Below are 22,307 nucleotides of genomic sequence, written 5' to 3' on the forward strand. Positions count from 1 at the left end.
CATATTACCTGATTTCAAGCTTACTATGAAGCTGCAGTAGTGAAGACAGTGTGCATTAGTTAAAGGACAGACTTACTGCTTAACAGAATGAAATAAAGAGGTCAGAAATACACCCACTCAAACATGGTCAACTGATTTTTAACAAAAGTACTAAGAAAATCCAGTGAGGAAAGGACAGTCTTTTTAAAAAATGTGCTGGAAAAATTGAACATCCACGTGCAATAAATAAATAAAGGAACTTGACATCACACCAGACACAAGGATTAACTCAAACTAAATTGTAGACCTAAATGTAGGAACTGATTGTGTATATTCTGGAATAAAATATAAAAGAAAGTTATTGTGACCTTAGATTAAGCAAAGATTTCTTAGATACATGAAAAGAAAGACCCCCAAAAAATGATCAATTGTATTTTATTATAATTAAACACTTTTGTACTTCATAAGACACCATTATGACAATGAAAAAGCAAGCCAGAACTGGGGGGAAATTTTCACAAAACAGTATCTCATAAAAGACTTGTAACCAGGATATATAAAGAACTCATACAATGCAATAAAAAATAAAAATTAGCAAAATTTTTTAATTGTCATTTCACAAAAGAATGTTTAGAGATGGCAAATCAGCATAAGAAAAAATGTGCAATGTCATTAGACATTAGGGAAATGAAAATTAAAATCAAAGTGAAATACCATCATACACCTATTAGAATGGTGTAAAAAATGCCAAGCGCCCAGCCAGAATGGCCATTATTATAAAGTCAAAAACAAATAAATGTTGGTGTGGAGGCTGTGAAAAGGGAACATTTATATACTGTTGGTGGGAATGAAAGTTAGTACAACCTTTATGAAAAACAGTATGAAGATTTCTCAAAGAACTAAAAGTAGATCTACCATTTGATCCAGTAATCCCACTACTGGGCATGTACCCCAAGGAAAAGAAGTCACTGTATCAAAAAGACACCTGGAGGCATTTTTGTTACTGCACAATTCACAACTGAAAAGACATACAATCAACCTAAGTGCCCATCAACCAATGAGTGGATAAAGAAAACGTGGTATACACACATCATGGAATACTACTCAGCCATAAAAGGGAATGAAATAATGTATTTAGCAGCAACTTGGATGAAACAGGAGGCCATTATCCTAACTGAAGTAACTCAGGAACAAAAACAACAACAACAAAAAAAACAAATATTGCATGTTCTCACTTATAAGTGGGTGCTAAACTATGGATACCCAAAGGCATACAAAGTTGTATAATGGACATTGGAGACTTAGAAGAGGGGAGGGTCAGAGGGGATGAGAGATGAAAAATTACCTATTTAGTACAATGTCCACTATTTGGGTAATGGGCACACTAAAAGCCCAGACTTCACCACTATACAAATCATCCATGTAACCAAAAACCTCTTGTATTCCTGAAACTATGGAATTAAAAAAAAATTAAATGCCAAATACTGCCCAAAATGTAAAGCAACTGGAATCCTCATCCTTTACTGATGAGAATACAAAGTGGAAAAGCCACTTTGGAAAAGAGTATGATAGTTTCTTATAAAATTAAACATATGCTTCTATGCAGTGCAGCCATTTCACGCCTAGATATTTACTTAAATGCAAAGGAACATTCATTCACACAAAGACTAGTATACAGATGATCAGGGCATAATATCTCAAAACTGAAAGCAACCCAAACACGCCTCTTCCAGTGATAGAAAAGCGCATTCTCCTATGGTCTTACAATAGAATACTACACAGCAAGAAAAAGGAATGAATTACTCATCCACTAAACAATATGGATGAATCTCAAAAGTGTTACACCAAGGGAAAGAAGCCCCAGAAGACAATATTTGCCATGATTCCATTTCTATGAAATTCTCAGAACAAAAACTAGTAGAATAAACCTTTTTGGAGTAATGGAACTGTTCTGTGTCATAATCAAGCATGCATCAAAACTCATCAAATTCCAAGATTAAATATGGAAACTTTGATTCTATGTAAATCTTACTTCCATAAAGCTGATTGATTAAGAGGGTGCTTAGCAGATCAGCTTTCTGAGTCTTCACTGAGTCTTTGCCCTTGGACCAAATTCCACTTTTGAGTAATGGCTAAACTACGCATGGGATTTTCGGTCCCACTATTTCTTCTCCTCCAAATGTCGAAAGCATTGTCTTCTAGCATCCAAGTGTTACTTTTGAAAACTGAAATCACAGTCTGATTCTCATGAGGTGACTTTTTTCTCTTGTTTTAATTTTTATGACAATGATGTTAACAAACCCTTACTGAGAGCTGCAGTGTTCCCAGGCCTGTTCTCCACACCCTACTCCCAGCGCCTTGGGATTGCTGCATGATAAATCCAGCCATAACGTCTTTTTCATTGCTGTTCTGAGAACTCAGAGAACTTCTCCAATATAAAGACTACTATCCTTTGGGGGCGGTTTCTTCTATTGTTTCCTGACCATTTTTTTCTTTCTCAGCATCTTCTGTTTTCTGCTGCTAGTACATCCAATAATAGGGATTAGACCTCTTGGGATTGATCCTTTATTTCTCTTATCTCTCATCTTATAATTTCTCCTCCTTCCAGACCTTTTATTGCTTCTTTTATTTTGGCAATCATTATTTTAATCTCTAAGACATTTTCTGTTTTCTGAGTGATCCTTCTCCCTAGGCTACAATTCTTGTTCTTGAATGTAACCTCTTCTTGAAAGACATTGAATGTGCTTTCAGAACATTTGTTTTATCTTGATCTTACATTGGGCTTTCTCTTTTACCTGCTACACAGACACACACACACACACACACACACACACATCCCTGATGATCCTTGGTTGTCTACTCATAGATAAGAAGGGTGAGGTAGGTGGGTGAGCTTCCTGCAAGGCAAGTTCTCCAAGTGAAGATTCTGCTAAGAGTTCTTTGGGAGGCAGAGAACGGCAGAAAAAAAATTGAATAACAGGTTTTGGATTAGGTGAGGAGGGGGTTGGAAGAGCGGGTAAGTCAGGGGAGGGTGGGGGGAGGAGACACCTGATACCTACCAAAATGAGGAGTTCAGTCAGTCCTATGCATTATCATTCAAACAGAAAGACATAGCCTTTTTCAGGAAATACGTTCTGTTTGTTTGTTTGTTTGTTTGTTTTCTTGCCTGTGTTTTGGTGTAAGGGTCCCCTTTACCTCTCCCTGAGAAATAAATTCCAGCAACCTGAATTCAACTCAGCATGAAGAAACAGGAAAGGACCATCCTTAGGTTGTACAATGACCTCCAACAAATCCACCCACTTCTAGACCAACTCTACTCCCCTGTTCTCTGGTAGCCAGGTTGTCTCTGAGCCAGGAACCTCTCAGGCCACCTGCCTTCCACCTCCTTGCCAATCTCTTGCTGCACATTCTGGTCCATGCTATTTTTGAATTATTCATGCACAAGCATACCACTATCCACTCTGATTCAGAATACCTTTTCACCCTGGTTGAAGACCTGCTCCCTACTCTCTTATATTCGACTTTATATAGGATTTTTTTTGTGTATTTGTTTTATCTTTTTTTCTTTTGTTTGTACTTCCATCTGGTCATCACTACTGGATCTAAGAAAAGCAGAGTGTAAACAACTGCACCTTCATTGTTTTAAGGTAAAAGTCCTCTTCACCCTTCATCTTTTTCCCACCAAAACTGCTTCTGCTAATGGAATCCGTATTAATCCGTTTTCACACTGTGGATAAAGACATGCCCAAGACTGGGTAATTTATAAAGAAAAAGAAGTTTAATGAACTCACAGTTCCACATGGCTGGGGAGGCCTCACAGTCATGGCAGAAGGCAAGTCACATCTTACATGGCAGCAGGAAAGAGAGAATGAAAGCCAAGAGAAAGGGGTTTCCCCTTATAAAACCATCCGATCTTATTCACTACCACAAGAACAGTATGGGCGAAACCGCCCCCACGATTCAATTACCTCCCACTGGGTCTCTCCCACAACACATGGGCATTATGGGAGCTACAATTCAAGATGAGATTTGAGTGGGGACACAGCCAAACCATATCAGAATCTACCACCACAGCCCTGTATAGGTCACTATGATAAAACGTGGTGAAAAGTTCTATGAACATTTTAAAGATATTAAAAACATTTATATATTCCTTATAAGTTCTACACATTTGTCAAGCAAATCAAGATGAATTTTATAATAACAAAGATGAATCACATAATCAATTTTTCTATATTCTTACTTAATACGGTTCTTGCTTTGCCAAAGACTGAATGGTCAGTTTTAATTGTTCACTATAATTTTGGTTTTTCCAATAACAACTTTAAAAATTGCTTCATATATTTAGAGGTTGTTAAGTGGGGCATAAAAGTTCATGGTTACTCTAACTTTATAATAAAGTGGATCTTTTATTGAAGTAAGATAACTGTAGTACGTTGAATTTTTTTATTTTACATTTTATTTTCCCAGTACCTAATATTGTCAATGCATCTTTCTTTGGTTTATATATTCTTAGCATGCCCTTGCCTATCCCATTATTCTTACTTTTTCTCTGAAAATTTGGTTTTGTTGTTTCTCCTAAGCAGTAAAAAGCCTCTATTTCTATTTGGTTTTGATCGCTAGAAAAAATGTAATACCACTCATTCATTTAACAAACGTTTTTTGAGCAAATGCTATGTGTTAGATCTCATATTCAAAGGTGGAAAGAACAAAAACTGTGCTAGCCATTATAATTTTTGCACCTTATTTTCTCTACTTAGGTATACAGACGTTTTGGTTTTTAGTTCATTCTTCAAATCCTTACCTTTGGATTAAAAGGAGGAAAGGAAAAATAATAATACATTACTTATTCATTACTTAAAAATAAATTTTCTTAAAAAACTAGAAATACAAGAGAGCTTCCTTAACCTGATAAATAATATTGATTAAAAACATACCTATAGCAAATATATACTCCTAGAGATCATAAATGACAAAAAGCATGCCCAATTTTATTAATTCTACTAAACATTTTAATGGAGGTTCTAACCAGTGCAATAAAGCAAGAAAAATAAATATAAGACACGTCAATTTTGGGGAAAAATATTACCATTATTTACAGATGACATGACTGTACACAAAGAAAATCCAAAAGAATCTATATACAATTAGAATTAACATAGAACCTAGGAAAGGTGCTAAATACCAGGAAATACACAAAAATCAATTTTATTTCTATATACCATCAACAAACAGAAAATAAAATATTAAAAATTAATGCTTGCATTAGCATCAAAGTACAAGAAATATCTAGAAATAAATCTAATAAAAATGTGCAAGACATCTTCACTAAAAACTACAAATTATTATTGAGAGAAACCAAAGGGAAATCTAAATTAATGGAAGATTTGATTTGTAAAGACACAAAGCTTCCCAAATTGCCCTATTGCTCTACAAATGTACTACGATCCCCCAAAAATCTAAGCAGAGGTGTGTGTGTGTGTGTTTATATATAAATTTACAAGATGACTCTTAAATGTTTATGAAAATTCAAAGGGCCTACAACAGCCAAGGAAATTGTAAGGCAGAAAAAAATAATCTGAAAAACTCACATTACCACATATTAAGACTTTTAATAAAGCTATAATAAATAGGTCAGTGTGATATTAGTGCAAAGATAGATCAAAAATCCCCAAGTGAAATAGAAGAAAGAGTTCAGAAACAAAACACACCAATATTCAGCCACCTGATTTATGAAAAATTGACTCCATAGTATAGCCTTTTCAATAAATGGTGCTAAGCTAATTGAATATCTAGAAGAGAAAAAAATTTATCTTGACCCCTATCTCACATCATACACAAAAATCAATTCCAGATGGACTGCAGCTCTAAATGTAAAATGTTAAACAGTAAAACTTTAAGAGAAAAACATCTTGTAAATGTGAGTACACACAAATTCTTTTTTTTTTTTTTTTTTTTTTTTGAGATGGAGTTTTGCTGTTGCCAGACTGGAGTGCAGTGGCGCGATCTCGGCTCAGTGCAACCTCCGCCTCCCAGGTTCAAGCGATTCTCCTGCCTCAGCCTCCTGAGTAGCTGGGTCTACAGGTGTGCACCACCACATGCAGCTAATTTTTGTATTTTTAGTAGAGACGGGGTTTCACGGTGTTAGCCAGATGGTCTCTATCTCTTGACCTTGTGAAGTACACACAAATTCTTAATAAGGAGACACACACACCACAAATACGACGAATAAGAAGGCCAACCACAGCATGGTAGAAGAAACACACACACACACATATACACACACACACATCTCCAGCAAAGGTCTTTTATCGAAATATGTATTTGGAACTCTTACTAGTTAATTTGAAAAAAAGATTTTTTAAATAGATAAATGGTCCAAAGACATGAACAGATACTTCACAAAAAGACTTCTAACTGACCAATAAACACATAAAAAGGCATTTAATACTGGTCAGGGAAATGTAAAATGTCATCACGGAAGTGTAAATTAAAATTAAAATACAATGCTCTAATCATCACAGTGGCTAAAATTGAAAGAATAGAAAATGTTGATGTATATTGACGAACTGGAACTCTCATGCACCCTTCTTGATGGTGAAAATTGCAATATTTTGGAAAAGTATTTGGCAGTATCTACTGAACCTGACCATCTGTGTATCTTTGCCTGAGCCATTCTACTCCTAAGTGCATATGCAACCAAAATGCACAGATATTTTTAACAAAAAAATGTATTAGCAGATCCATGGCAGTGCCATTCACATTAATCAAACAATGGAAACTCCTGAAATGCCATCAACAGTCGAATGGATAAGGAAATTGTGATGCATCATACAATGGGGTGCCCTCCAGCAGAGAAAACAGAAAATCAACAACTGCCTTCTCCAAAGAAATCTTACAAACGTAATGTTGAGGGATAGAATCTGGAAGAATAAATGCATACTCTATGACTCAAAATTATTTTTAACAAGAGTCTGGATAGTGATTACCCCTGGCGGGGGCAGAAACTTCCTTCTTGGGAAGGAAGCAAGAAGTACCCTCTAGGTTTTAGTCATATTCTTCCTATTGATCTACAGTGCTTATTACACAGCTGAGTTCATTGTGTGCAAATTCATTGAGCTGATCGTACAGTCCTTTTCTGTGTGTGTGTTATACTTTCATAAAGTTAAACAAAAATAAATAAAAGACAACTTACCTTTATTTTTATTTATTTATTTATTTTTATTTATTTATTTATTTTTATTTATTTATTTATGAGACAGAGTCTCACTCTGTCTCCCAGGTTGGAGTGCAGTGGCACCATCTCAGCTCACTGCAACCTCTGCCTCCCAGGTTCAAGTGATTTTTCTTCCTCAGCCTCCCGAGTAGAGGGGACTACAGGCAAGTGCCACCATGCCCGGCTAATTTTTGTATTTTTGGAAGAGACAGGTTTTCACCATGTTGGCCAGGCTGGTCTCCAACTCCTGACCTCAGGTGATCTGCCTGCCTCGGCCTCCCAAAATGCTGGGATTACAGAAATGAGCCACTGCGCCTGGCCAGCTTACCTTTATTTTTATAATTGTTGGTTCTACATGAACTGAACACAGGAGATACTATTTTTAGATCATCTTTGTAAAATGAGAATATGAATATTGTTCTTCTCCACCCTTTTTAGCTTTCTTCATTAGAAATATTTAGGCCCAAACTATTGTCATTTTTAGCAATTGTTATTTTATGTATTGCGCATTATTTTGCATTTTGTGTAATAGCCACGTTGACCCCAATTATATAGACTTAAACATTTAGCTGGATTTCTGTTCTTATTTTAGACTTTTTATAGCTCATACTCTCTATTCCTGACTTACAGATTTTGATTCACCTCCCATTTAATCGGGAAACATCTTTTGAGCGGCTGTTACAGAAAGAATAGCTGATTCATGATTTTTGTCATATTTGATAGGATTGGTCTTTCTTCTACCTCCTTATTTAACACTTGTTTTCTGCTTATTACTTGTGGGTTTGTTTTTTGTTTGTTTGTTGGTTGGTTGGTTGGTTTTGAGACAGAGCCTCGCTCTGTGGCCTAGGCTGGAGTGCAGTGGCACAATCTCTGCTCACTGAAAGCTCCGCCTCCTGGGTTCACGCCATTCTCCTGCCTCAGCCTCCCGAATAGCTGGGACTACAGGCGCCCGCCACCACTCCTGGCTAATTTTTTGTATTTTTAGTAGAGACGGGGTTTCACCGTGTTAGCCAGGATGGTCCCGATCTCCTGACCTCGTGATGCACCCGCCTCGGCCTCCCAAAGGGCTGGGATTACAGGAGTGAGCCACAGCGCCCGGCACTTGTGGGTATTTTTTTAAACTTTTGTTTGTGGACCTAGTTTCGTTTGCTCTTTTCAAAATAATTAGTAATATGGAAATTAAGCATCTTATTACTATACTCACATGGTTGGACTAAAATTTTGAGAAAGTATATTTTTTCCTACTTATCAACATTGAAAATGTACAATATCTCTCTACTCACCCTTATGTAAAATGATAAATTCTGTGAACGTCTTATGTAAAATGATAATTCTGTGTACCCTCTTAATACCATACACTCTGTATTCCCAATCTTAGTCGATATATATGGAATTTAAATATTTCCACTAAATAACTTATTTTTCTCCTTTGCCATAAACTCCATAGTCATATTTAACACAATTATTCTGAATAAATATTGTTTCCTTTTTAGTGCTTTGTGCCATTTCATTTTCACTACATCTTCCCATTTCTTGAGTTCTGTATTATTTACATGCCCTTCATTCAGCTGGAGCACTTCTTTGAGTTTTTTTAAATGAAGGGCACGTGGGTGGTATACTTCCTAAGTACTTTCATATTTCAAAATCTGCAAGGTTGTCTCGGGAATGATAGTCTGAGAGGATGTAAAATTGTGTTTTCAATTAAAAATAACCTTTTATTATTACAAAGGCAGTATATGTACACAGTAGAAAATTAGAAAATATAGATAAGTAAAAGTAAGATAATAAAACCACCATATTTCCACTACTTAAGAGATTACCACTGTTAACACTCAGATGATGTCCTCTCAGATCTATTGCTATGCACATAGATGTACATTTTATCAAAGTGAGATTATACTGTGTACATTGTTTTGCAACGTGCTTTTATTCAATAAATAAATGCCTACTTGTCCATGGCATTAAACTGTAATATCATTGGTATGGTTTGGCTATGTCCTGACACAAATCTCATCTTGAATTGTAGCTTCCATAATTCCCACATGTTGGGGGAGGGATCTGGTGCGGGATAATTGAATCATGGGGGTGGTTTCCCCCATACTATTCTTATGGCACTGAGTAAGTCTCATGAAATCTGATGGTTTTATAAGGGGTTTCCTTTTTCACTTGGCTCCCATTCTCTCTCTTGCCTGCTGCCATGTAAAATGTGCCTTTTGCCTTCTGCCATGATTGTGAGGCTTCCCCAGCCACATGGAACTGTGAGTCCTTTAAACCTGTCTTCCTTTATAAATTACCCAGTCTCAGGTGTGTCTTTATCAGCAGTGTGAGAATGGACTAATACAACCATTAAATGCCCATGCTGTACTCAAATTTCCCCAATTGTCTTTTAAAGTGAGTTTGCCCAAAATAGATGCAATCTGGGTGGCTATTCCCTTATTTTATGTTGATCTGGAACAAGCCCTTTTTCACGATGATGGTTGTTGAAAAGAGTGGGACAAATGCTCATCTTCTAGATTTTTCTACTCAGCTCTTTCTGTACCATTATTTAGAAGCAATCATCTTTCTGCAAATCTCTATATTCTGCCTGGCCTCCTGTCATTTAGCATCGCAGAAGCAAATTCAGATAGCAACTTAATTTCTGCCCCTTCTTCCTGACTTGTATTGTCTACTCTTGAACTTCAAAAATGTCATGGAGCACTATCTCCATGGGGAGCTGTTCATTAATTATGACTGGTTCTCAGGTAGTCAGTGAGCTTTCATCTAAAAGCTAAAGTTTTTATTGAGCTCAAATACTTTTTTTTTGTTTTTTTGGTCTGCTCTGCTATTTCCTTCTGGAATTTCTAGCGCATGTGATTTGAATTTTCTGGACTTACCTCCTGAGCTTGTCTCCTTCCTGTTCTTTGATTCATTTTCATCTCTTTTCTCTGAGTTATAAGAAAGCATCTTCCAGTTCATGGATCTGGGAATGAACACAAGGGTGGAATTCTCAGTGTTAACACATGACTCAAGGGCACGCGTATTAGCAACTCCAAGCAGCATCCGTTGAGTTCTTCCCTGAATCAGGTTCTAGTCTGCACACTCTACAAGGATCACCTCAATCAATCATCACATCAAACCTATTAGGCGAGGATTCTCACTAAACCCATTTTACAGATGATGAAACTGAGACACCTAGGGGATACATAACTTGCCCAATTACATGGCTAATAAGTAGTTAGCCTGGGATTCAAACCCAGGCTTCTCCTCGCTCTCCGCACTGCTGGGAACCTGGATTGGTCCCACCCCGCCTGTCTCACAGCCCTATTGCCCCCACCCCTTGTTAGTGGGCTCCTACTTAACTCCTTTCCAGGTAAATTGTTCATATGAATGCTGCCAATGATGGACAGGCACGTCACTGGTCTGCTGCTTTGAGCTCTACATTTCATAGAAATGTTGTCAAACTGTTGTAATGTGACTGGCTACCTTCCCTGATTTCCAGTGTGGACACAGATTTTCCCCTATATACATTCCCTTGGATATTTCCATGGAAAACCTCATGCTTAGTGTACCTTTAGAGGTTTCTTTATCTCCCCTACCAAAATGCAAGCCAGCATGACTGTCCATTCCTATTCCCCATCACTCTCATTTATCCTCTTTGGTTTTGCAAGAAATTGACCCATGTAATGCATTCACTGTGGCCTTGCCTCACAGCCCAGCACCATACTGTCCAAGTGAAATGCCCTTTCCCTCATCCTCCCCATTGAAAATCCTTATCAACCTTCCATGGGCAGCTCAAATGCCAACTGGCCCTTAAAGCGCTCCTTCACCCCATTCCATGTCCTGTGTCCTCTCCTTCCTCAGATGTCCCTTAGGAACCTCTACTCCCCAGTGGCCTGCTCTCAGTCAGGATCCCAGCACCAAACAGATGGTACATCCCCGGGAAGATAATCCAGAGAGAGTTTATGCACAAAGGGGTAGACTACAAAGTGATAAGTGTCTGTTGTCTGGACCTAACAGAAAGAGAGAAGAAGTCGTCCCTGGGGCCTGGAAGGAGAGAATCCTGCATTGTTTTGAGAATGGCAGAGACTTTCGGTCCAGGAAGAAACTACCCCAAGGCCATTGCAGAGGGAGAGACACTCAGCCAATGAAATACTCTCACCTCAGTCCCTCTCTTCCTCCCTCCAGGCTCTTGCCAGGGTTCCCCTTTGTCAGAAAGCAACCAGAGGGCATGTGGCCCAGGACCCCTTGATATAATCATGCACATCAGCCACCTGGGGCTGAGAACAGGGAGGAGAAAGGAAAGGGGTGAGTGCTGACAGGCAAAGGAAGGTATCAGCTACAGACTCTGCCACTTGCATTGTTCATGGTAATCATTTACATCTTAACTTTCCCTCCAGCTCTTGAGGGTGGGCAATATGGCTCTGCATTTCAGTACCCCAGTGTCTAGCACGGCAGTGGGTATGCAGCCTGAGCTCAGTGAAGTTGCTTCCTCACTCATGACGGAAGCAGTCACGTTATGACTTCCTCATTTGTTTTGTTATTCTAGAGGTGGAAAAGGGTGGCCTGAGTCATCTTAACTCCATTCTTGTGGGACTGTGAATTCTGTGGGATTAGGGGGTTGGGGGATTCTGGTGAGGCCATGGACAGATTCTTTGCAACATGTATGCCTGGCCCTTTGGATGTGAAACCCTGCAGGTGGCGTCACCTGTGTTGCACTCTGAATGGGTGAGCCAACCCAGGCTCCACCATCTGTACCAGGCACAGGGAGCACCAGCAACCAGCCACTGCCTTGTGTCATCCTTGTATTCCTTCATCAATCGATGTGTTCGTTCATTTGTTAAGCACTCATTCAGCAGCTACTACGTACAGCAAGGGTTCCAAACCCATATGGCGTCATGGGAAACCATTCCCCACTCTTCTGGTAACAAACCTCACACATAATCCAGGCCTAATAGTGCTCATGAGAAGGTGAGAGAATGGGAACAAAAAGGAAAGGGATGGGCCTGAAGGAGCACAGCTAATAAGTAGCAAAGCACAGCTTGAGAGCTGAGTACATGCTAGCACACTGCCCAGACACACATCTCAGGGCCCCTGGAATAAAGGTGACTGTGTTCACATCAGAGTGAATGTGTTAATGAGAAGAAAGAGGGCCTGGCACAGCAACTCATTGCTCTAATCAAAGCACTTTGGGAGGCTGAGGTGGAAGGATCACTTGAGCCCAGGAGTTCAAGACCAGCCTGGGCAACATAGCAAGATCCTTGTCTCTATAAAAACCTCCAAAAATTAGCTGAGCATACTGGCATGTGCCTTGTAGTCCCAGTGACTCAGGAGGCTCAGGCAGGAGGATCACTTATCAAGTGAGGTTGAAGCTGCAGTGAGTCGTGATTGCCTGCCACCTGGGGTGATCATATAATTTGTTGTGTCAACTGGACCACTTTGCAGGCAGAGAGGTGTGTGGTTATACCACGAAAACAAGCATTTACCTTCACTGACCCAGACCAGTCAGTGTGTATGGCCTCCCTACCAGAAGGGCCAGGCATACATGTTGCAAAGAATCTGTCCATGGCCTCACCAGAATCCCACAATCAATGGGAACACCAAGAAGGAAGTTAAGATGACTCAGGCCACCCTTTTCCACCTCTAAAATAACACACACAGAAAAAGGTCATATCATGACTGCTCCGTCACTCAACGCAACCTCACTCAGTCCAGGCAGCACACCCACCACCATGTTAGGCACTGGGTACAGACACTTCAGCCTGGGCGACAAAGTGAGACACTGTCTCTAAAAAAAATAAAAGACAGAGAGGAAAGAAGTCCTCCATTCTGGTGTTCGTGCATGGCCCCTGTAAGACTGGATAATTGGGGAGCCGAGGCGGGCGGATCACAAGGTCAGGAGATTGAGACCATCCTGGCTAACACGGTGAAACCCCGTCTCTACTAAAAATACAAAAAATTAGCCGGGCGTGGTGGCGGTCACCTGTAGTCCCAGCTACTCGGAAGGCTGAGGCAGGAGAATGGCGTGAACCCAGGAGGCGGGGCTTGCAGTGAGCCGAGATGGCGCCACTGCACTCCAGCCTGGGAGACAGAGCAAGACTCAGTCTCAAAAAAAAAAAAAAAAAAAAAGACTGGATAAGGTCCTTGGCTTTTCTCAGTTTCATGATGTGACCACATCATGTGAGCTTGTGGCAGTGGAAATACGTGGTCAGGGATGTGGGGCATCCAAGCAGGGGGAAGGGAGCATTCCCATGGCCAACCCACCCACACAGCCTCCACCCAACGGCATCCCAGCTTGGAAACTGACTTTGGAAACACAACATGTGAGACTGTGATTTTGATTAGAATGACATGGATATGAGACAGCTACATTTTTTCCCAAGGAAAAACTCTCTCCAAACAAAGGGTGAAAGAGAATCATTGTTTACTTATGCTCCATTCTTCTTAATTTCTGATATTCTTTTAGACAACTGCCAAGTCCATGCAGAAACAGCTCTTCTGATGTAATAAATGTAGACTTTGATCTGACACTCACCAAAGCCATTCCGAAGAATTTCAGAGCAGAACAACTTGAGCAACAAGTCATAAAATAGATGTGAGCCTTGACTTTATTTTTTTTAATTTACCAATAAACTAGGTCTCAAGAGTTAAAATGAGCTTTTTTCCCCAGAAGTAAACACTTGTACACACTTTAAGTGACATTTTTTATAACATTCCTTTTTTTTTAGGATGAGCATAGAGTTAATACCCAGGAGCAAACGCATCACTGTTACTGTCCTTAGAACATGTACTGATCACGGCCTTGGCTGCACACAGATAACCCTGAAACAGACTCTTTGATCTCACTCCTCCCAGTCTGTAACTTTTTTTTTTTTTTTGAGACAGAGTCTCACTCTGTTGCCCAGGCTGGAGTGCAATGGTGCAATCTCAGCTCACCGCAACCTCCACCTCCCAGGTTCAAGCGATTCTCCTGCTTCAGCCTCCTGAGTAGCTGGGATTAGAGGCACGCGCCAGCATGCCCAGCTAATTTTGCATTTTTAGTAGAGATGGGGTTTCTCCATGTTGGTCAGGCCGGTCTCGAACTACTGACCTCAGGTGATCAGCCCACCTTGGCCTCCCAAAGTGCTGGGATTACAGGCTTGAGCCACCATGCCCAGACCCCAATCTGTAACTTTAAGTAGGGTTTCCAAGTCACCTGGGCCAATGCCTAAAATGCCTGCCACTTGGGGTGCATATAATTTATTGTGCCAACCAGGCCACTTTGCAGGTGGAGAGGGGTGTTATTCGCCAGGAAAACAAGCATTTACCTTGAATAGCCCAGACCAGTCAGCGTGTTCCACCATCCCCCCCTGAAAAAAAGATGGCTACATCAGCGTTGTGTGTATTTCCACCAACCTGGTGGAGACCTCTTTATTCAGGGTAATGATACAGGAAAAAGGGCAGGGAGCGGTGTCCCGTGTGGGCCAGCAGTAGCCTCAGGTCCCCCCACTCCAGGGAAAGCAGAGCAATTGCAGAGTCCCAGAGACTGTGCCTGGGACCCCCACACGTGGGAAGACCCACCCATATTCCCTGGCATTCATCACTCGGTCAGTTTCCCTAAACCCTGACCCAAAACCCACTCTTGCAACAATATTTATAAGCATACTTTCTCTCTCTCTTGCTTTTTGACATCAATTAAACGAAGTATTGGCTGCAACTAGTTTGTCCAGAAGTTTCTATGTCAGCGAATGATCTGGGTAAGGAGATGACTGGATAACTCTTCACCTTCATTTTCAGCTGAGAAAATGCCAGCTTACCATACGGGTCACATTCCTGGGGCCCTTGGCTAGGAAAGAGTGGCTCCATTTTGCACACCTCCCACTGTTTCTCAGTGTCTACAATGCTCAAATATGTGCAAAAGAGTAACACTGTTATTCACATCGTAATGGATACTAACAATAGTAGCTATTATGCGTGAAGCACCCATGCTGGACCAAGCTTTGTACCAGGGACTTACTTATAACACTCTCATACCCCGATAATGAAGGTATATCAATCTCCAGCCTACAGAGAAGGACACTGAGGTTCAGAGAGGCTAACTGTCTTGCTCAAGGTCACACAGCTCGGCAGTGCTGGTGTCGACTTCCCCCAGAATCTGACAAAAGGTGAGAAATTTCAAGTCACACATTTGCCTTTAAAAATCAGTTTGCCTCCCAAGTAGCCTTGCAGATCACTGCTATTGGTGACCAGACTTTATGCAGGAGACGAGAAAACAGGTTTATGTCTTTCTCTGTCCCTGAACATTGGGGAGTGAGTTGGTAAAAGAGCATGTACCCTAAAGAGTACAGCGTTTTTATTCTGCCATCAATGAGTGTGCTCTTTAAAATATCCCATTTATTCACCAACATGGTACTGGATAGGTCAAAATGCAAAACTAAGGAAGACAGCACAGGAACAATATATTTTTAGTGCCTTTTAATTGAAGTAATAATGAGAACTGTATCCACAGCATGCTCCAGCAGGTTTGCAAGATGTAGGTGCTCTGCCTAGATCCTCTATGGACACTGCATACCTGAGGGCTAGACACGTTCTGATCATGCCTGCTAAGCCCCAAATCGCAAAGGTTCCCCAAGTACCAGCAACTTGGAGGAAACCCTGGGAAGAACCTGGGTGACATCCTTAGCAGAATTTTCTGGGTTCCAACAACTGGGTTAGCAGAATTTTCTGGGTTTCTCTATTTCCCTTCCATTCCTCCTCTCTGAATGAGAGATCCTACAGAGTGAATATTTAAGGCTGACGTTTTCCACCCAGTGTGCTCCTGCAGCTTAGAAATGGACATCACGGCTTGAAAGACCAGGGAAAATAAACATAGGGCCGAATTGAATGACTCCTGGCGTGAGTCAACATGGATGCCCCATCCTCCCATTCTGAGCACAAAGGGTGCTTAAAACTTTAATGAATTGAACTCTATGAGTAAGGGATGTTAATCATTTTAATTACCCAGCAGCTTGAAATCAGATATAACAGTCCAATAATGTATCTTTAAACGAATACCACCCTGCCCTATAAAAAATCCCTTCCAAACCATTCTAATAATTTCTATTTATCTTTTCTGACGTTAACTGTTATCCAGCCCAGCCGGCCAACAGACAGCCTTCCCCTCACATTTGGTTTAAATGCAATGCCGTCTAGTTTTTCAATATCATTAGCGTCCCCCTGGTGGGCAGAGAGCAAGGCGGTGGCACCGGTCACACTTCACTGCTTTATCTCATATGACAAAGAGCGATGATACGCTTCAATCCAGGCCAGCCCGGCAGAGGGGAAGGTGGCCGCACAGAACTCCCCCTGCTGCCGAGAAACGCCCTCCGTGTGACTTACTAACAGCATGAAGGGGCAGACAAATAGATTTTCCTCTATATTTATAACCAGCATCATTCTTCCTTTCAGGGCGTTCAGTGCAGGTAGCTGTTTTATATGAAATGAACAATCTTTATAGACGTACCAGAGCCATAACAAGCCTGATTTTCAGCGAAGCTGAGGTATATAACTCTTACCGAATTGTCAGGCTACTTGCTCAACAAATCAAGCCTAACTTATGATGTTTGCAGTGTAATTTTTATTCCTGTTTGACTAGCCAACTACCCAGTGGTAATAGGATGTTAGGAAGGGCAGTGGCGATGTTTGTGCATGCCGTGATTGATAGGCCGACTCGGCATTTTTCATTTATATCTCCAGATTCCAAATCAGTTAAGTTTAGGAAAAATGAAACAAAGTGGCAAGAAAAATGTTTGCAGATTGCAGACCGGCGCTCCCGCCGATCTCAGTTCAGCCCACATCTGCCGGGATTGTCTGGAAACATTAAGATATCTAAATGAAAATCAATACTATATGTGCCAGGCATTTACTACCAGGAACAAGCATCAAGAGACCTGAGCTAATCAGACTTCCAGCTTGTGCCTCAGCCCTAGACTGAACCCCAGGGGTGTCCTAATTGCCCAGACTAATCATAGAAGAGTTAAATTTATAACCAAGAAAGACATCTTGTTTTTCTTACCAGTCATCATTTAGGAGCAGAAAGGCTCACCTGTGAAGTGGGTGCCAGATGTACAGTGGGAGCCCCCATTCAAGAGAGGATGGCTTCTCACCTGTCAGGGGAAAGGAAAGACAAATTTACTGTCAGCAGTAAAACCAGTCAGGCTCATTGAAGCCCCAGGTGGGAGAGTATTCCATCAGCTCAAACACGCACTGCAGTTCTCATTGAAACTCTCCCCACTTAACCCCCGTGTTCTGGAACATGAAAGCCCCGTGCACACTTTGATCCATGGCCTGGTTTTTATTTTAAGGAAACTGCTCAGAAAAGCAACTGGCATCAGTGACGTTAAAAATATATGTATCTGTTTCTCCCTGAGTTCCACTCTGGGCTTTTTTGTCCCTTGGAGTCTCCAGAGGAGCTAATAACACTTGGCGACATGTATCTCCCTAATATACTGTACAAACAAGTCACTGATATTATTCACACTCCAACAAACTACAAAGTCACACAATAGCAATTGGACGAGCCCACACTATACTGCTGAAAAACCATAATGTATCAGGGGACTGGATTCCTAATATTTGCATTCTAGATGCCAACTGTGAGCATATTTTGTACTATTTTCAACAAATTACACCAAAATATGCAAAATGTTTATAAGGCTCCATCTTCTATTTTTGGCTCCGATATATTTGCAACTTAATAGTCCTTTAGAGATTTGTTTGTCTCCTTGGGAGAAATAGAAAAGTGGGAAATGAAAAAAGCAGAAAGAGAGAGGGAGAAGAGAAAAGAAACGAAGACACTTTGTTCACGCAAGTTGAGTTCCGCAAGTTTTTCGTAAAGAGTGGAGCCACTCTCCCTGGAGACCTTCTTCGACAAGAGATTTAATAACATTATTTGGATTCCTTGTGTCCCAGATTTCAGATGTATTTTTAATGCATGTGTCTTGAAACAAAACAACCATTGTCAAAAGCTGTATCCTCTTCTCACCAGTTTAAATGGCTTCCTAGACAGCACGATTCTGGGAGCATCTTGAAGGTGGTGATCAATGAAAAACTGCGCCTTGCTCTCTGTGGCTTCCCAAGGATGTTCACCCCTTACCATAGAAGGTTTGTCAGCTCTCTTCCCAGGAAAGGTGTCTCTGGTCCTTGTGATGTGAACGATGACAGCCTCTTGCCTTCTGTTCCATCATCATTGCCTCCACGCTCTAGCAACTGGGTGCAGGCACACATCTGTCTTTCTTGTCTTCAACCCTGCGATATCACCATCCCTGACTACACTGTGCCTGTGTAGGATTAGGGCTGATCTGTTGAGCAGAATCCAGGATAGGGGAGATTAAAATGTACATGGGTTGAAGAGGGCAGCAGTTTTCCTGATGCTGGATTACACAGCCAAGTTGAAAACTTTTCAATCCAGCTTCTCCCACTGGAAAAGGTGTCAGACAAAAAACTAATTTTTTTCTAACATTATGCCTAATGAGCTTAACCTAACTTAACCTAGAGATTGGGTCTCATGCCCTTGGTTCCTAGAACCAGTTTTCCTAACAAGACTGAAGCTTCAGCCGAATTCATTACTTACTCAGAATGAATAAAGCCAGAGGAAAAGATATTTCAGGAACAAATCTGTGTTCTTAGCTGGGCTTCAAGGTAAAAAAAAAACAAGTGAAAAAGAGTGCCTGGCTTCCCATGTCTTTGTACACACAGTAGGCCCTCAAAATGCATGTGTAGGTTGGATAAACCAACAACACATGGTGGATGAACTGGGAAGTCACTTGAGTTGGACATACACTCAAAAAAAGGTAAAGAGACCAGGCACGGTGGCTCACGCCTGTAATCCCAATGCATTGGGAGGCCTAGCGGGGGACCAGGCTGGGGGACGAGGGTGGGGGGATAGCTTGAACCTAGGAGTTAAAGACCAGCCTGGGCAACATGGCGAAACCCTATCTCTAAAAATTTTAAAAATTAGCCAGGCACAGTGGCACATGCCTGTAGTCCCAGCTACTCAGGAAGCTGAGACCGGAGGATTGCTTGAGCCCAGGAGGTGGAGGCTGCAGTGAGCTATGATCATGCTGCTGGAATCCAGCCTGGGCAACAGATAGAGACCCTGACTCAAAGAAAAAAAAGAAGAGGTACAGAAGCATATTCAAATGGAGAGACTGAGGCAGAAAGGAGCCTCAGAGCACATCAGGCTTCAGGCTTTCCTCTAGGAACACTCCACTGCTCTGCACACCAAGCTTGGAATCAGAGGCAGCCAGACCTTGATTTGCCCCCAGGACAAAAGCCAACAGCTGACGGCTGCTGGGCAGGATGACTTCAAACTCATTCCTCAGCCAAACAGGGCCTCTCAGGAAAGCAGGTTTGACAAAGCTAGGTGTGGCTCTCAACTCAGGGGAGCTGAAGCCTTCACAAGCCCTACGTCCTGTGTCCCAGCTCCACAGTCCTCATGGGACCTGCTCCTGTGGCCAGGCTCACGTGCACAGGGGTTGCTGTGAAATAGCCTGGGTGGTGAGAAAACTCCTGGGGTCTCAGCTAGAAACGCTGACTGGGGTTGCAGCTTTTCCAGCTGTTTTGATGGCCAGGCTGGGAAACCTGCTAGAGGCCAGGGAGCAAGGCAGGGCCACCCAGACAAAACAGTCAGTGGAGATCTCACCCAGGGAGCCCAGACAATTCACAACAGAAACAGAGCTGCTGCTTCCTGAGGGCTTTCCACGTGCCAAGCACTATTCCTGGAGTTGTGTGTATTTTAACTTGATCAATCTTCAAAATGGCCCGGCAGGTGGACCCTATTATTAGCCCACAGAGGAGATGAGTAACTTAGCTGCAGTCACAAATTGCTGAGGGACAAAATCAGGGTCTTGTCCCTGCAGTCAGGTGTGGAGTCCATGCATTTTGCAGAAGGAAGTCTCCGGGGGGGCTCAGGAACAGAGGCCCTGCCTAAGTAGGTAAGATGGCAGAGAGTGGACCCAAGGTAGAAATCAGATCATATTTATATGATTCATAAGATAGATAATAATACTACCATAAAGCCACACTCAACAAAAAACTTTAATATGGAGGCCAAGCCAGAGCTGAGCTTCCTTAAGTGAGATCCATAGAAGAAGGAGGCTCAAACGGAAATGCAGTTGAAATAATTATAAGATAATCACTTGGGGGCATTCGGCAGTGGGACTCACTTGGGCTTTATCCCCCGTTCTGACACTGACCAAAAGAAACAGCAGTCAGTTACCAATGGCTTTGGCTTCGTCTCTGGTATTCCAAAACCCTGTGCTCTGACTGTCATCTCACAATCAGAAAACCAGAAAGACAGCTGCTTGCCACTCCCAGAGCCTGCCTGCCCAGCGCCCTGGCCTCCTCTGGGACCACCTGTGCACCCCTACGTCACCATCACAGCCCAGCAGAGTGAAACTTCATCAGCAATATTTTTCACAAGACAGAGGCCACATTTGTAAAGTGACCCTTCTTCTGCCTTTTGGCTCTAGAAGAGAAAGGGGCGAGAGAGCAGAGGAAGGACGAGGGGATGTTCACCCTGCGGACTGAGTCAGGAGGAGGACGTGGCTTGTTTAATCCTAATAAATCAGAGCATCCCCGGGAGGTGGAAGCAACAGGGGTTGGTGTGCCAGCCGCGCTGCACATTGACCCAAGGCAGAGCTCGTGGAGAAATGATGTCCTCTTAAGCAGACTCCTGGAGAGATGGTCCGCATTTCTCCTGACAAATTAGAAGTGTCGTGAATGCAACCATTCCTCAGAAAATAGGCCTGATTTAGCAATGCACAAGCTGCATTATCTCGCTGCATAAAAAGACCATTTAAGCAGGGAAGCCTTTAGGACACTGGCCCTTTGGAGAAGCAGTTCTGAAATATTACCCACCTCGACTGCCACCTAAGCCAGTCATTCCCCAAGGGAAAAGCCACATTTACAACCTAGAAAACCAAGCAGGCTTTAGTCAAAGGAAAGGGTCATTTGTCTCTGGTATCTGCATGAGATTTCTTGTGCCCCTGTCCTGCTCAAGCCCTCACCTCATCTCCAGTGGCCAAGCCAAGTGGAGAGCTACTGTATGGGGAACACCAGTTTCATCCTATCCAAGGTGTCTTGCCCTGTTCATGGCAGCCAGAGCCTTAGCCAACCCGTTGAATACCAGAGCAATTACAAAGCAGATCTGGTGACAACAATGCTAAAAAGTTGAAATAATTCGTTTGCGCAAAGTGTGCACGTTTGAAAACTTTTCATGCAAAGATTACAACCTGTCATTATCTTCCCCAGAGATGCACTACCTTCTTAAAAAGTATCTCTAATGAGATCTACAAATCTGTTGAAGACAGCTTACTTTATTGTGTTTGTAAAGATAAAAATGTTTTAAATAGGTTATGGCTCCTGGGACTGACAGTCCCACCATGAGGGTAAGGTCATTTTGAAATGTTAATAAAAGTTTTCATAAAATATGACGGCGCTCAAAGAGTAATGTTTGGATGTAAAAATAACTATAAAAGTATAATTTCTACCAGGGTACACGTGCAGTTTTTCTGTGTCAAGATATTTGCCCAATTTCTCATTTGACTGGGGTTGCAGCTTTTCCAGCTGTTTTGACGGCCACACTGGGATTTGATCCTTATTAGAGAGGTTTGCAGCAGGCTTTCCGAGGCTTAGCCGGTTATATTACAGACTTTCCCTCGAAGCAAAGTCTTGCACTGCCCTGACCATTATGCAAATACGCAAGCACTCAACCTAGGATTGTCTCAGCCTGCAGTAGACATCGCTGTCCTCCCACCATAGGAGCAAGACAAGCAAGACTGGTAAAATCAGCAGGGAGGGGGACCCTGGGGGCGTAGCCTCATAGCTCCCAGTTCCTGGGCTAGTCAGGGGGAACATGCCAAATTGGAAACATTCAGCTGTTTCCTATTCAATGAGCTCCTTCGTATTTGAAGTTAACCAGCCCAAAGGAAATATCTCAGAAGGATTTTCTAGGTGATGAGATAACTAATGAGACCAATCCGTCCTCTCTGTTTGCCGGATCCCATTGGCTCAAATCAACCCCGATATTTCTATTAAGGCACCTGGGACACGTGGGGTCCCCCAGGACCCAAGGTTGGGAACAAAACTCCCTGCAGACAGTCAGTTAGGGGAAACT

The 22,307-nt window shown here is 42.0% G+C and overlaps 1 long non-coding RNA gene across 5 annotated transcripts in view; it reads right to left on the reverse strand.

Moving 5' to 3' along the window:
• The window catches only part of LOC104003337 (uncharacterized), an 86,302-nt gene extending 67,972 nt beyond the window's left edge, over positions 1-18,330 (reverse strand). For 2 of the 5 annotated variants that reach the window (XR_010153572.1, XR_675896.4), the window contains exons 1-3: positions 18,174-18,330; positions 17,235-17,295; positions 10,069-10,154 (exon numbers count right to left, since the gene is read on the reverse strand). This is a non-coding gene — a long non-coding RNA (uncharacterized LOC104003337). Of the gene's footprint in view, positions 1-10,068; positions 10,155-14,478; positions 14,521-15,167; positions 15,306-17,234; positions 17,296-18,173 lie in introns of all 5 variants that reach the window. The other 3 variants (XR_010153573.1, XR_001711731.3, XR_001711732.3) reach the window with 3 other exon arrangements.
• Positions 18,331-22,307: the final 3,977 nt, after the last annotated feature.

This window comes from Pan troglodytes, chromosome 20 (genome assembly GCF_028858775.2).
Source record: "Pan troglodytes isolate AG18354 chromosome 20, NHGRI_mPanTro3-v2.0_pri, whole genome shotgun sequence".
Lineage (NCBI taxonomy): Eukaryota > Metazoa > Chordata > Mammalia > Primates > Hominidae > Pan > Pan troglodytes.